Source organism: Meleagris gallopavo, chromosome 2 (genome assembly GCF_905368555.1).
Source record: "Meleagris gallopavo chromosome 2, MGAL_WU_HG_1.1, whole genome shotgun sequence".
Lineage (NCBI taxonomy): Eukaryota > Metazoa > Chordata > Aves > Galliformes > Phasianidae > Meleagris > Meleagris gallopavo.
The window spans coordinates 90,292,182-90,305,139 of NC_139405.1; the positions used below are offsets into that span (position 1 = coordinate 90,292,182).

General features: G+C 37.7%; 1 protein-coding gene across 4 annotated transcripts in view; it reads right to left on the minus strand.

The window, feature by feature from the left end:
* Positions 1–12,958, minus strand: part of DLGAP2 (DLG associated protein 2) — a 454,788-nt gene that overhangs the window by 93,723 nt on the left and 348,107 nt on the right. The window lies entirely within an intron of this gene.

Consider the following 12,958-nt stretch of genomic DNA (forward strand, 5'->3'; position numbering starts at 1 on the left):
TAGACAATAAAATATTCATCTTGGGTGCAGTGCTGCTGCACTAAAATCAAAGATGGTCTTGTGTCCTAAAATTACCTCTAGCTTTTATCATGGCATGAAACTGATACTTGTGTGTTTACATCCTTTTCTGCTTCTATTTTGTTTTTATAACCTTTTATTTTTAATTTAGTTTTTTGGCTTTTCACATTAAAATAAAAATTTATTACTGTTCATTACTCAATCTGTTGTACTCTTTAGCTTATAATACCCCTCATAAATGAAGTTACAAAAAGGAAATAACATAATTTTGATTATCCAATTAAAAGTTCAACTATATATAGACAAAGCTGTAAATTATAGCAGTGTATTGAGATTAAGCCACATAAGTAGCATTGTAATTAATGACACTTAACCCAACATATTACCAAACATTATCAAGGGAATAATAACAGTTCACATGTTGAACTTAGACTGTGCTTCTTGTAAAGGGGTTCCAAAGCACCTGACAGAAACTACTGCATTAGTTCTTACAATCTCATGAGACACAGAAGGCACTGTTCTCACTGTTCTACTTTTGCAGAAAAGGGAACTGGAACAGAAGCAATGTTTTCCAAAATGGCTCTGAATTTGCTAGTTTTCATTTCATAGTCGTATGAGTCAAAGGGAGGTGGAAGGAAACTCCTCCATAACTCTGAGACACAACGGCAACAGGCCTCCCAAAGCCTTTTCATTAGTATCTTGAACATCTGTGAAAGAGATTAACTCCTGTGCTATGAATTGCCAATGCATTTCAAAACAAAACAAACAAACAAAAAACCCGAAGAAAATAACAACAAAAAAAGAAAGACATGCAAAAGAAAAGAAAGAGCCAATAAGAAGGATCTCACTTAAACATGTTCCGTGGAACAGAACTGCCAGTTCTTGGTGATTTCTTTTGGCCTCGTACACCATATGATACAGCTCAGAGAAAGCTTCAACATTTTCATCCTGATATATCCTTATATATATATAATATGAGATAGCCAGATTTGCTGGCCTGCAGTGAGTAATGTAACAACAGCTTTTTGATCCTTCATGGTTTCCTATGATTCAAGCTCAGTGTAACTATAGAAAAAATATATTTTCCTGTATGTTGCTTCTATAGACATGTCATTGTATATGCCTCAGGCAATTTCTGGTGTTTTTTTTTTATTAAATTTTTTTAAATACACAGCTAGAAGCTGATATAGGCATTTAATAAGCATAATCAAAGTAATTAAAAGAAATAAAAAATGGGCATTTTCCAAAAGTAATTTTCCCATTTTAATCTGCCAGGGAGAGTATCATAGAATGGCTTGGGTTGGAAGAGTCCCCAAGGATAATAAGTTCCAACCCCCTGCCACAGGCAGGGCCACCAACTTCCAGGTCTGGTACTAGACCAGGTTGCCCAGGGCCCCATCCAACCGGGCCTTGAACATCTCCAGGGATAGAGAAACCACAACCTCTCTGGACAGCCTGTTCCAGTACCTCACCACTTTCTCTGTAAAGAACTTCCCCTGGCATCCAATCATCTAAACCTTCCTTCTTTGAGCTTAAAACCATTCCCCCTTTGTCCTGTCACTGCCTACCCTTGAAAAAGTTGATTTCCCTCCTGCTTATAATCCCCTTTTAAATACTGTAAGACTGCAATGAGATCTCCTTGCAGCCTTCTTTTCTCCTGAACAAGCCCAGCTCCCTCAGCGTGCCTTTGTAGGAGAGGTGCTCCAGCACCCTGATCATCTTTGTGACCCTCCTCTGGACCCTCACCAGCAACTCTACATCTTTCCTGTACTGGGGGCCCCAAACATGGACACAGTACTCCAGATGGGGTCTCAAGAGGGCAGAGTAGAGGGGGACAATCACCTCCCTGTCCCTGCTGGCCACCCCTCTTCTGATGGAGCCCAGCATACCATTTGCTTTCCGAGCTGCAACCACACACTGCTGGCTCATGATAAGTTTTTCATCCACCAGTATACCCCCAGGTCCTTCTTTGCAGGGCTGCTCTCAAGCAGCTCTTCTCCCAGTCTGTGTGTACATATTGGCAATTTCTCCAGCCCAAGTGCAAAACCTTTCATTTTGCTATGTTGAACCTCATTATGTTCACATGGGCCCACCTTCCAAGTTTGTCAAGATCCCTATGGATGGCATCCATTCCTTCTAATGTGCCAACTGCACCATTCAGTTTGCTGTCACCAGCAATCTTGCTGAGGGTGCGCTTGAGCATCGATGTCATAGATGAGTCATCGATGTCGGTGATGAAGTAGCTGATACTGAATAAAGTTCCAAATTACTTTACAAGTGTATCTTCTAAATCTGGGCTCTGCTCGGAATATCAAACCTGTTCAATGTCAAAGGCACCACTACTTTTTCTTATAAGCTATCATAAAATTTTCAGAATTTTGTCTTATTATAGACATATTTGTTAAGTCACTTATGCTTTGCACTATTCATTCAAGCTTTTTGGGAGGTCTGTTTCAGGGCTCAATGAAACAATTGAGCTATGGCTGATCGAATTACTGCACGATAGCAAACCAGAGTGTAATTGACCATGTGCTAGCTCTTAGCCTGCCAGAAATACAAAGAAAAATGTGCTAGCTTGAAATTCAATTAAGTTAACATACTTTTCAAGCATTTGGAGGGGGCTAGAAATGTGCCTATGGTGAATGCCCACAGCTCAGTTGATTCACAAAAACTTACAACATGTGTGTTGGTTTTTTTTTTCTCCTGAATTGTATAAAGAGAAAGCTAAGATCATAAAATTTTGTATAAAAAAAATAACTAATGCTGGAGGTATCCAATAATACTCTAAAAATATCAAAGTAATTGAGAGTACTAATATCTAGTCCCTTAGAGAAAGTGCCTCTGTTAGAAACAAATTACTGATGAGAGACAGAAGAACAAGCAAATATAACCCTATGTGGTCAGATGAATGGAATCAGAAAGAAAAGACAGGTGGGTACAGCAATGCCTTCCCTTTTTAGCTTCTTTCAAAGCTAAATGGGATCTTTTACTGTCTTCAATGGATATTTGGCCAGCACATAAAGACTATGCGGGACCTAGATTGGTAAATCAGACTGGTAAATCAGACAGAATCTGGTAATTCCAAAATCCTGAAAATCTCTTCAAAAGTTCTTATTTCCAGAAACTACTGCACTGATATAAGTCAACTTTTAACCTTGACAGACACAAGGACCCCTGCATCCTTTCCTATCTACTGCAGTTCTCTCTCTGGTATGCTCTGTACTTTTCTTTTTTCTATTTTATTTTATTTTTTCTTTCCCCTGGTTATTCTTCTATACTTTCTCATGCTAAAACAGCTGCTCTCATTTTCCAAGCAGATGTTAGTTTCCCTGTCTTCAGGGCCTGGTCACAGTTTTTAAAGCATTCAAGTTCTTCCTTGTGTCAGTCAGCATCAAGGAGAAAAAGTGAGGTTCAACGACCAAGAATATTGTTTGAAATGAATTAGAATGAATATGAATGTGATATGATAAAAGGGTCAAAAACCTTTAAACAATGAAAAATCCAGGTTGCGCATCTCCAAGTTCCTGGAACATTGTTCTTTGCTAACGGGAATCACTGGAAAAGCATTGGAAATCTCTGACATTCAAAACAAATGCATTTTTGCACAAATTATTTTTTGTATAAATCTTTTTATCTGTTATGCACTGAAAGAAAGCTTCAGGAGCAGAATATTAATACCTGGAAATACTAATTGGTGCCTTATTTTTGCTTTTTTTGATTTATTTTTCTTCAAAATACTTCTTTTTATTTCGAAATTAGTTTAAATTGCTTTAAGCTTCTAAGCCTCTTGGTAAGCTGCTTACCCATCTGAAACATTTTTCCTGTTTTCACTGGACTAGAAGCAGCTCATTTGGATGGTGTAACAAATAAAACACAATGTGAAAAGGAATACCTAATCTAGTTCTGGAAAAGATGTGGTATAGAAAACCATACTGCTGTGCAGTTTAATTAGTACTTCAGTGTATTAAGAAAAAAATACCTTTGCAGCCTAGCCTATAGCTAATATAAATATTGAATGTAATGAATGCAAGTAAATTAATCAGTTAAGTATATCTTATATATATTACAAATGCATATATGAAATGTTTTTGCTAGAGGTTTGTCTGTCCAAGGACTGCAGTAGCCAGTACTGTATCCTCATTAACTTGTGAGATTTCTCTTGGCTTTATTCTAACCTTGAAAAGAAACATCTTCAGAGATTGAAAGGACTGACTAACCTGTCAAGTGCAAAGAAGAAAGAAATTCTGAAGCGCCTTAACCTGCTATTCTGATCTCAAGAGATTTCTAACATATGTAACACAATACCTTATACAAAATTTACACTAAAATGGAAAGATTGGGTGATTACCTGACTTTAACCTCCAGCTTTTGAAGAAGGCTTGTATTTTCTCTTACATTGACTTGATGCATTTGCACTGCAGCGCTACCTATCTACAAATTCCCATCTAACACCTCAGGCTTCTTACATGAAATATTGAAGTTTGAGGGGTAGCATTTCAGCATAATCAGCTCTATCAGGGCTATCACAACAAGGTCGTCTATGCAGCCAATCTCCCTGTGCACTCAAGGAGAGAAGCAGGCAGTTCTGAGGACATAAAGCCAAGCACCGAAATGCCCAAGGCTATCAAACAAACACAGTCATGGGCTCCATTTGAATTCCCGTCTCTTTCTGACACTTAAGCACCTGACACAAGCCTGAAAAATAAATGCCTGTCTATTCAGTGTCCTGAGTGCTCTTTATGATAGGCACACATGGCAGCGCTTATATCAGTAGACCTAAAAGAAGTCAAGGAGGTTATCAGTCCAAAGTAAAACTGTCGCCATTGTAGTTTCAGACAATATAAGTCAGACTTTTCCAACCAAAAAAACAGATATGATTTCAGGAATAGCATAGGCCAAGGGTTACTGCAAATAGGCCATCTGGATGTGGTTTTATTTTGGAATGTGATAAACCAGCATGATTCATCTCAGTCTGAAGTATATGTCTCAGAAATGTCGGATGAATGCCATCCTTCAAATACATATTTATCTCTGCTGACTACAGGGAAAGATGTAGATGACAGGTTCCGATGCAGAAAACTACATCATAAATATCTAAAGGTAGCTGATCTGAAGCACATGTCTAGTGCTAGAAAATGGAAAATGATTTGACAGCCTAAACTAATTCAGTGGAACCACATGATGAATAATGTCCAAGGATAAGATGTTTTTTATAACTCCTGTGTTAGATAAAAATGGACATGCAAATTCAATTCCTAAAACAGTATCAGTGACCAGAACATACTAATTTGGAGCAAAGTCAGAAAACCCAAAGGGAGAAGTAAGGAGCATATGGAATGATGCCATTTATTTAGTGCATTTGGAGTTTTGAGCGCTGACGCAGATAACTGCAGGTGGAACAAATATTTGATGGTACCCAATTATATCTTTCAGTAGAACAATTTTCTTACTTCAGCTCCATCCATCTTTCGAACAGAGATTAGTAGATTGACAATTTAACATCACAAAAGATTTATTTCTGAGATAAATAAGGGTGTATAGGGAAGGTGTGTACAGTAATGGTGCCATGAGTGAAAAAGGGGTCTTTGATATGATGGAGGTGGAAGAATTGAGGGGGAGATACAGAATACGCCAGGCCAGGTTGGATGGGGCTCTGGGCAGCTTCGTCTAGTATTAGATATGGAGAAAAAGTAGCAATCACTGGAGAAGGCTGTGACCAGAGACATGCTGAAGCAGGGTTAAAACAGACTTCTGCACAGAGAACATCTGTGAAAAAGGAGAAATGTGGAAAGCAAGAAAGCATAGAATGACACCATCCCCATTCCTTAAAGGTGGAAGAATGGGCACCTTGATTTGTATGGTGGAAATGAGGCACAGTATTTCTTCCAGGCCATGACAAGGGACAGGACAGAAATCCCAGAGAGACACTGGGATTGGAAGAAGCTCCAGGGGTTAAAGTGGAGGGAAGCAAGGAGCCCTTGGGGTGATGCAAAATTAATTTCCATTGCTTTGAAGTGTATGATGTCATAGCACTAATATGTACGTAACATACAGCTCTGCACAGGGCTTTTCAGGTTCAAAGTACATCACTGCTATCCACACTGACAACAGCACTGTGGCAGAATTAAGTTCACAAAATGATTACTGACATTTTCTCACAGACTCTGATTTGTTAAACTGTTGACTAAAATATAAAATATCAGAACTTAATTGACCTAAACCAACCAATATGTATGCATTATCCTGTAGTCTGGAAAAATGCAGCAGTACGTAGTCAATCTGGCTTCATTATATGAGTATTATTTAAAAGTCGGCTCTAAGAAAATTGTTAATAATGATTCCAAATACAGACCAGAAAAGCCAGCCTAACGCTACTAAACTTCTTTTGATCCTCCTTCTACCTGGCTTTATAGAGTCTTCTCCCAAAGGAGAAGGTGTTGCTGCTTGTAGCTATCAGGTCAAATACAGGAGACAATCAGATTCCCTTGCTATCACCAAAAGTGCAGCCATTTTCTTCATCATACTCTAACAATTGTTTCCTCGTACCTCAGCAATTAAAGAGAACTAAAGTAATCGGGTAGTAGAGCTCAAAGATTTATAGAAGAATCTACACACAAAACTGAGAAATCCTTGTCCCATTGACAGCAACGATAGATCTACCATTAACTCCACAAGGGCTGGAATTAATCCTAAACATTTGCTAGGAAAAGTTATTGTTTAATTTACCTGTTAATCTTGTCACTTGAAGAGGATCACCTCTAATTGAGACTGTGTATCACAGAAGTCCCAACTCATGCTGGTATGGACAGAATAATTGTACAAGAAGCCCAGAAGGGTCCCCATTTGGGAAGAGAGTGGAATGGAGGGGTGAAACTGGCTTTGCTGGAATCCTGCCATGGATGTTGGTGAAACCAAAATTTAATCCCAAGGATCCAAACCAGCTGAGCTGTCTATTCAGCTGAACCAAACTACCAAATCTCTGATGTTTCTTTTCTAGTAAGACATTTTTCACTGATTATTAGATGAAAAACATCAGAAAGAATGTTGGTATTTATGAGCTTCTTCCTTGATTTTTTTTTTTTTTTTGCTTATTGTTTCCAAAATTCTTCTTAATTTGCACTTTATTTCTGACTATTCAAGATAGAGGATGTTTACTAGTCTCTGTAATACTAAGCAAATTGCAAATACTTGTTTCTATATCCATTCAGAATTATTTGTTACTCCATAAAAATGGGTATGTATTAAAGACTTACTTTGTTGAGTGTGCTTTTGAGAAAGAAATAACCTAAGCATTAATTCTCAGAGGCATCGATTATTGCCAGAGAACATACGACTGTTCAATTTAAAATGCCCTTCTACTTCAAAATACCTTCTAATTTTTCTTTTAAAGCGTTCAGTAAAATCTTTTAATTGTCGGAACTGAAGAAAATGATTTGATTTTGTCATTTGTTTCAGCATCAGTTCTTTGCAATCTTTTGATTCACCAAAAAATTGAACATTTCATCCTTGGTCTGACCCAAAACAATTATTTCTTTTACTTTCAGGAGTTCATCATTATCTTCTTTGCTGCACCCCCTCAGTAATGCCTCTTGCTGTTTTGCCATTGTATTGTGAACTTTTCTGCTCCGCTCCACCCACTGAGATGGAGGAGGTCTCATCCTGATTTTCCTATGGGGTGCAAGAAGAAACAGCAGCCTGGTGATATGTTCCCTTTTAAACATGTTGCTATAGTAACAGGCAGACAATCTCCCTCTTTCCATAACCTTCAGACTAGGAATTTTTCAAATAAGGGTGCTGCCTCTTTTTCTATCTGGCTGAGCTCTACCTGGGGTCTGTGAAAAGCAATAAAAACATTCATTGTCTTTTCCTGCAACCATTAGCACCCAGATGATGGGTCAAAAGGTGAACCCTGCTCCCGTGATCGGGTAGTGGTGTAAGTACCACACACCCCTGACAAACCTGATACACAGCATCTTATCATGCTCTTACAAAGAGAAAAATGACTTTGTAGAAACATGCAAAGATGAAATAGAATTACAGAAGAAAGTTGTGGTAAAAAGTGAAAACTGAACTCACTACTGAAAGTCTGTACTGCATTAACAACATCTGGGGGTGTTAATCCTGCTACAGTCACAGCCCATTATGAATGAAGACAGACTGAATTGGTGGCTGGCGCAGTGAGACTGCCATGGCATGTACATCCATGCTGGAAGTACCTACACCATCGCATCTTTGCTAGTCTGAATTGTCCTCCAGAGTCTGAGTAGCCTGTAATGAGCATGGAGGCAGAGCATGGTGACTTTTACATAATTGAAGCTGCCCATTGGGGAATAAGTTTCAAAGGCTGTATGTTTGATCCTTTTAAAAGGAGACAATACAATGAAGATCTGTAGTGGAGAGGGCAAGCGTGGCAAGGCATTGAAATGAGTCAGTCTCTCATCTTCATTGGAGCCATTCCACTGTCCATATGTAGGTTCATGCTAAGGATCAGCTCTGTATCGCGGTGTTACAGAAGTCACCAGGGCATGTGGAAGAGCAAAGAAGGAACTTTTTTCTAACATCCCACAGCCCAAATGCGAAACATAACCATAGCTGTTTCACCATGTCCTGTTTCTTTTCCTTCAAAAGATCTTTCACTTGTTTCAGAGCAGATACTGGAATTAGTATTTCAGATGTGGTCTAACAATGGCACAATGTTTCTGTATGGAAAAATATATTTCCTCAGCTACTGAACTTTACAGCCTCCTCATCTGGGCAGCCCTGTCTGAATACATGACTCATTTAGACAAAAAATATTGTCTTTTTTGACAAAGTAACAAATGTATAACCCCTTTTGTATTCAGTAATAGAAATGGATGAATAATTCATAGCAAATAACCCATTTGATTAATCTTACATCCTTACAAAGATCTTTTCGTACTTGTGAATTGACCTTGGGCCTAAGGGGATTTTTGCAGAGTTATGTAAGATTACAAGGTATTTAGTTTTTACAGACAGCTTCTGGTCTGTATGTTGTTTGCAAGCTTTTGTCACCAACAGCTTACAGTTAAAATGCAGAATAGTAAGATTTTATATGATGCTCAGGACATAGGATATGATTCTGTTCTATGAATAAAAGTGATTCACAGAAATCGGCTCTCAAACATAACTATAAGGTATTTAAAGATCAAAATTTGTTTTCTGACAAATTTCATCACATCTATGAATTTCTGCAGTGCACTACAACTTCTAGGTGCAGGAAAAGCAAGGATCTGAAATGGAATTTTTTAGAAGTATGATGGAGACTTAAACACAGCAGACACTGACTGCACTGAGGAAGGTGGATAATTAAGTGGAAAGACAGACATATTGGAAAGTCAGGCTTTTATTTTTTGTTTGTTTGCTTCATAAATGGCTATATCTTTTTTTTCCTTTCAATATATAAGGTCGTAAGGACATGATCATGCAATCAAAAGTGACTGAATAACTACGAGTTACTGTCTCACTCTTGAACTGCACAAATTAACCAAAAGCATGATTGCAACTACTGTGAAACAAAAATACAGTCTTCTAACCTGCCCTTAAACTCCCTTGCATTTTACTTTGCATTTGGGGTAGATTAAGGGCATTATTAGCAATTGCAAGCCATTGATACAAGTGTTAACTGTTTTCTTAACATCAACCTGATATCCTATCTCTTCTTGAAGACAAAACAGAAATTTATGGAAAAAAAAAAAATTTAATGCAAATTTTCTTTCTGTGTAAAACATTGGGAGCTGCTACGTGTTTAACTACAGATAAAATAAATGCCTTTCTTGCCCATAAAAGGAGTCAAAACATTTTTTCAATACTCTCTTTTCCCTCTTTGCTGCATGCATCTATTAAAATCTGTACTTAAAGAAAAATTCATCCTATCTTCTACATTCAAGTGCTTTTTTTCTCCTGTTTATCTGAACACCATTTAAACATGGCTCATTTTCCATATGCTCCTTGCTAAAATTGTATTATATGTTTTTGACACACCCAAAGTGAATTGTTGCTTTACTCTGCACATGCCTGAAGGGAACGATTGTGAATGCTTTGAGTTTGTACAGAATAGTAGTTCTATACATAATGTTGTTCAGATTGTATAACTACTGGATAGAATAAAGATTGGAACTGGAAGAAATCCAGTTTGTATGCTCAGTGACTCAGAGTAAGCAGCTTGAGACCATGCATGCCAGATCTTTGTTCTTTTTATTAAGTCCCGTTACCTTTATCAGATTGCTTCTCTCAGAATTTTTGGTGTGTGTGTAAACTAGCCATGCAAATGCTTACCCTGATCTCTGTTAAAGAAATGGTAAAGGGGAAGCTCTGAAATGTTTCTTGAGAAAAGACTATGAAAGCTTGTGCAAGCTCTTTTAAAAGAATCCATCACACTTCTGCCTGCATTAACTAATGAGCTCTTTTACAGAATCAATAATGTAACAGTTGAGATCAGCCCCATCCCTTGATACCTTTTCCCAATTAAGGCAGGGGATCATTGTATTAATATTATTTAGTGATTATTCAGCACTTTTTCTCTGGTGAAATACTATGCAAACATGAATTAATTCCCACCAAAGCCCAGAAACCTCAGTAGGAAACATTAAATCCATTTTACAAATAAGGGCCTGAAGCCAGAGATCTTTCAATACCAGTGAAATAGTAACTTGAAGCACCTTGGGACATTGAGCAGGTACGAGAGTCTAAAATAATGAATGAACCTACAGTTAGGGCTACTGTAACTAACATTGTCTCTCTTCTGCCTTGACTTGGGACAATTACTGTACTTCTCAAGGAAAGACCTTTTTATGTTTTTTGATGAATGAGTGCCTCAAGCAGTCCCTTCAGATAGAGGATATTCATACAAAGAAATTAAACAGCCATTGGGATAAAGAGAGAGGGACCAGATCCATAGCTCAGTGAACTAGACTAACCGCCTACACTCAGATTTCTCTAATAGCTCGTATCTTGGGTTCTAATTTATGTTCACATAATGGACTTGAATTCAAATGTTGAGGTAACAGCACCAAGAGACAGACAAACAACTACATCCCAGCTGTCTGCGAAAGTGTTCATCAACACCATGGCTAGTTTATTATACAGAACTTTGCTAACATTCCAAAGCTTTTATTAAAGTCCTCACAATTCCTACCATCTGTAACATGCCTTTTTAAAAAACAAAACAAAACAAAAACAAAAAACAGAGGTTCTCCGTAAGGGAGAATGGGATATCATATGTTTTTACTGATCTGACTGATCTGGTCTACCTGTTTTGAACATCTAAAGTTTCACAATTGAGTGAGGAGAGAAGGATTTCCTTCTAGAAATACTATAGGCATACACCTTTAACCAGGAAATTTTGGTAGTTACAGAGGGCTCCAAAAGGGACTTAAAACTTAGGAGCAAGGATAGATCTTTACCTGATTTTAGTATTATTTTTCTGTCCTCCACCCAGAAATAGCTGAAGTTTTCTACAGTAGTTTAGTTTCTTTTTGTAGAACAGTTAAGACTTCGTTGTTGTTTTTTTTCTTTCCTTTTCCTCGTTTGTATTGATTCACACCCACCTTCTTGATAATCAGGGCATGTAATGTCATAACGAGATGGAAAGTACTGCAGTAACAGCGGGGTGGCAAAGTCTTTGGCTGCAACAAATGAGAATGAGCCCAAATGCAGCAGCTGCAGACAGAGAAATGAAGGAAAATAACTGCTTACCCTTGAAAGGCCTCAGGTAGACAACAAGAAAGCCTGTTGCATCTACTATCAGCCCTCAAATGAGGTCTGGGAAGGGTTGGATCCTGGCTCCACCCCTTCTGGTCACTCAGGCACATTGAATGCACCTGAGCTCCTCTGGGTTGTCCCTGCCTTTCCATCAGGTGCTCAATCTACAATTTAGTATTTCTGCTACAAGATGCTAGATGATTGATCAGTTTAGCATACCTCTGTGTTAATCTTTGATAATCTATTTCATATGAAGCTCCTTACTCAGGTAGATACCTAACATTTAATATTATTGACTTATATTTAATTTGCTCTGACTTTAGAAATTATTCAGTTCTTTCTCAACCAAATAGGAAGGAGAATAGTTTTGACATACTTCTGGGGCATAATTCATCACATCCTAAGTTAAATTTCTAAAATACATCAAATTTCCCAGATCCTAAAAAAGTCTATCACTCCTCATTGACTCTAAAGGAAATCCAGATATCTAGTTTAGACACCTACATCTGAACTTACTTTCTAGCTGTTACGTGCAATGAACTCTGACCCAAGGTATCTGAACTCCTTCTGTGTGCTGTGAAATGGGGCAGCAGGGCAAAAATAAATAAATATCCATTAACACCAAGAGATGTCCTTCTTTCTATGATTTATCAACAGGATTCACCTATTGATAGGTTCATATGGAGCCTCACATTTAATTGCATCTTCCCTCTTACACAATTATAATTTGAGCAGAAACTGAGGAACTAAACTAGATCCCCAGTGTCTTCCTTAACATATACTTCAGTCCAATCCTTGGAAAATAATTTAAAAAAAAAGTCTCTTAGTTTTCAATATTAAGTGGATAAACAAGACCAATAGGAATATCTTTACACCGAAGGTTTACAGAAAACCCTGATGAGTGTAACTGAGTCATGGCAACATAGTTTTTCAGAAAATCCTGTTCTAAGCGTTTATTTAAACATAATGGTTTTCCCTGCCTGATTTCCTGCTCTTTGTTCAAAAATTTTTTTTTGCCCCTTAACATAGCAGCTATGACTTATCTTGCTATCAACATGCAGCATTAAGGCTGCTTTCAAATACAAAAAGATCAAAATACACAAAATAAACTGTTGTAATGTATTAATACGAACATACGCATAACAAGAGAAAAACCACTATGTTCTAAAATGTGGGCTCATTTTCAATAAAGGGAGCTTTAACTGACAAACACACAAAA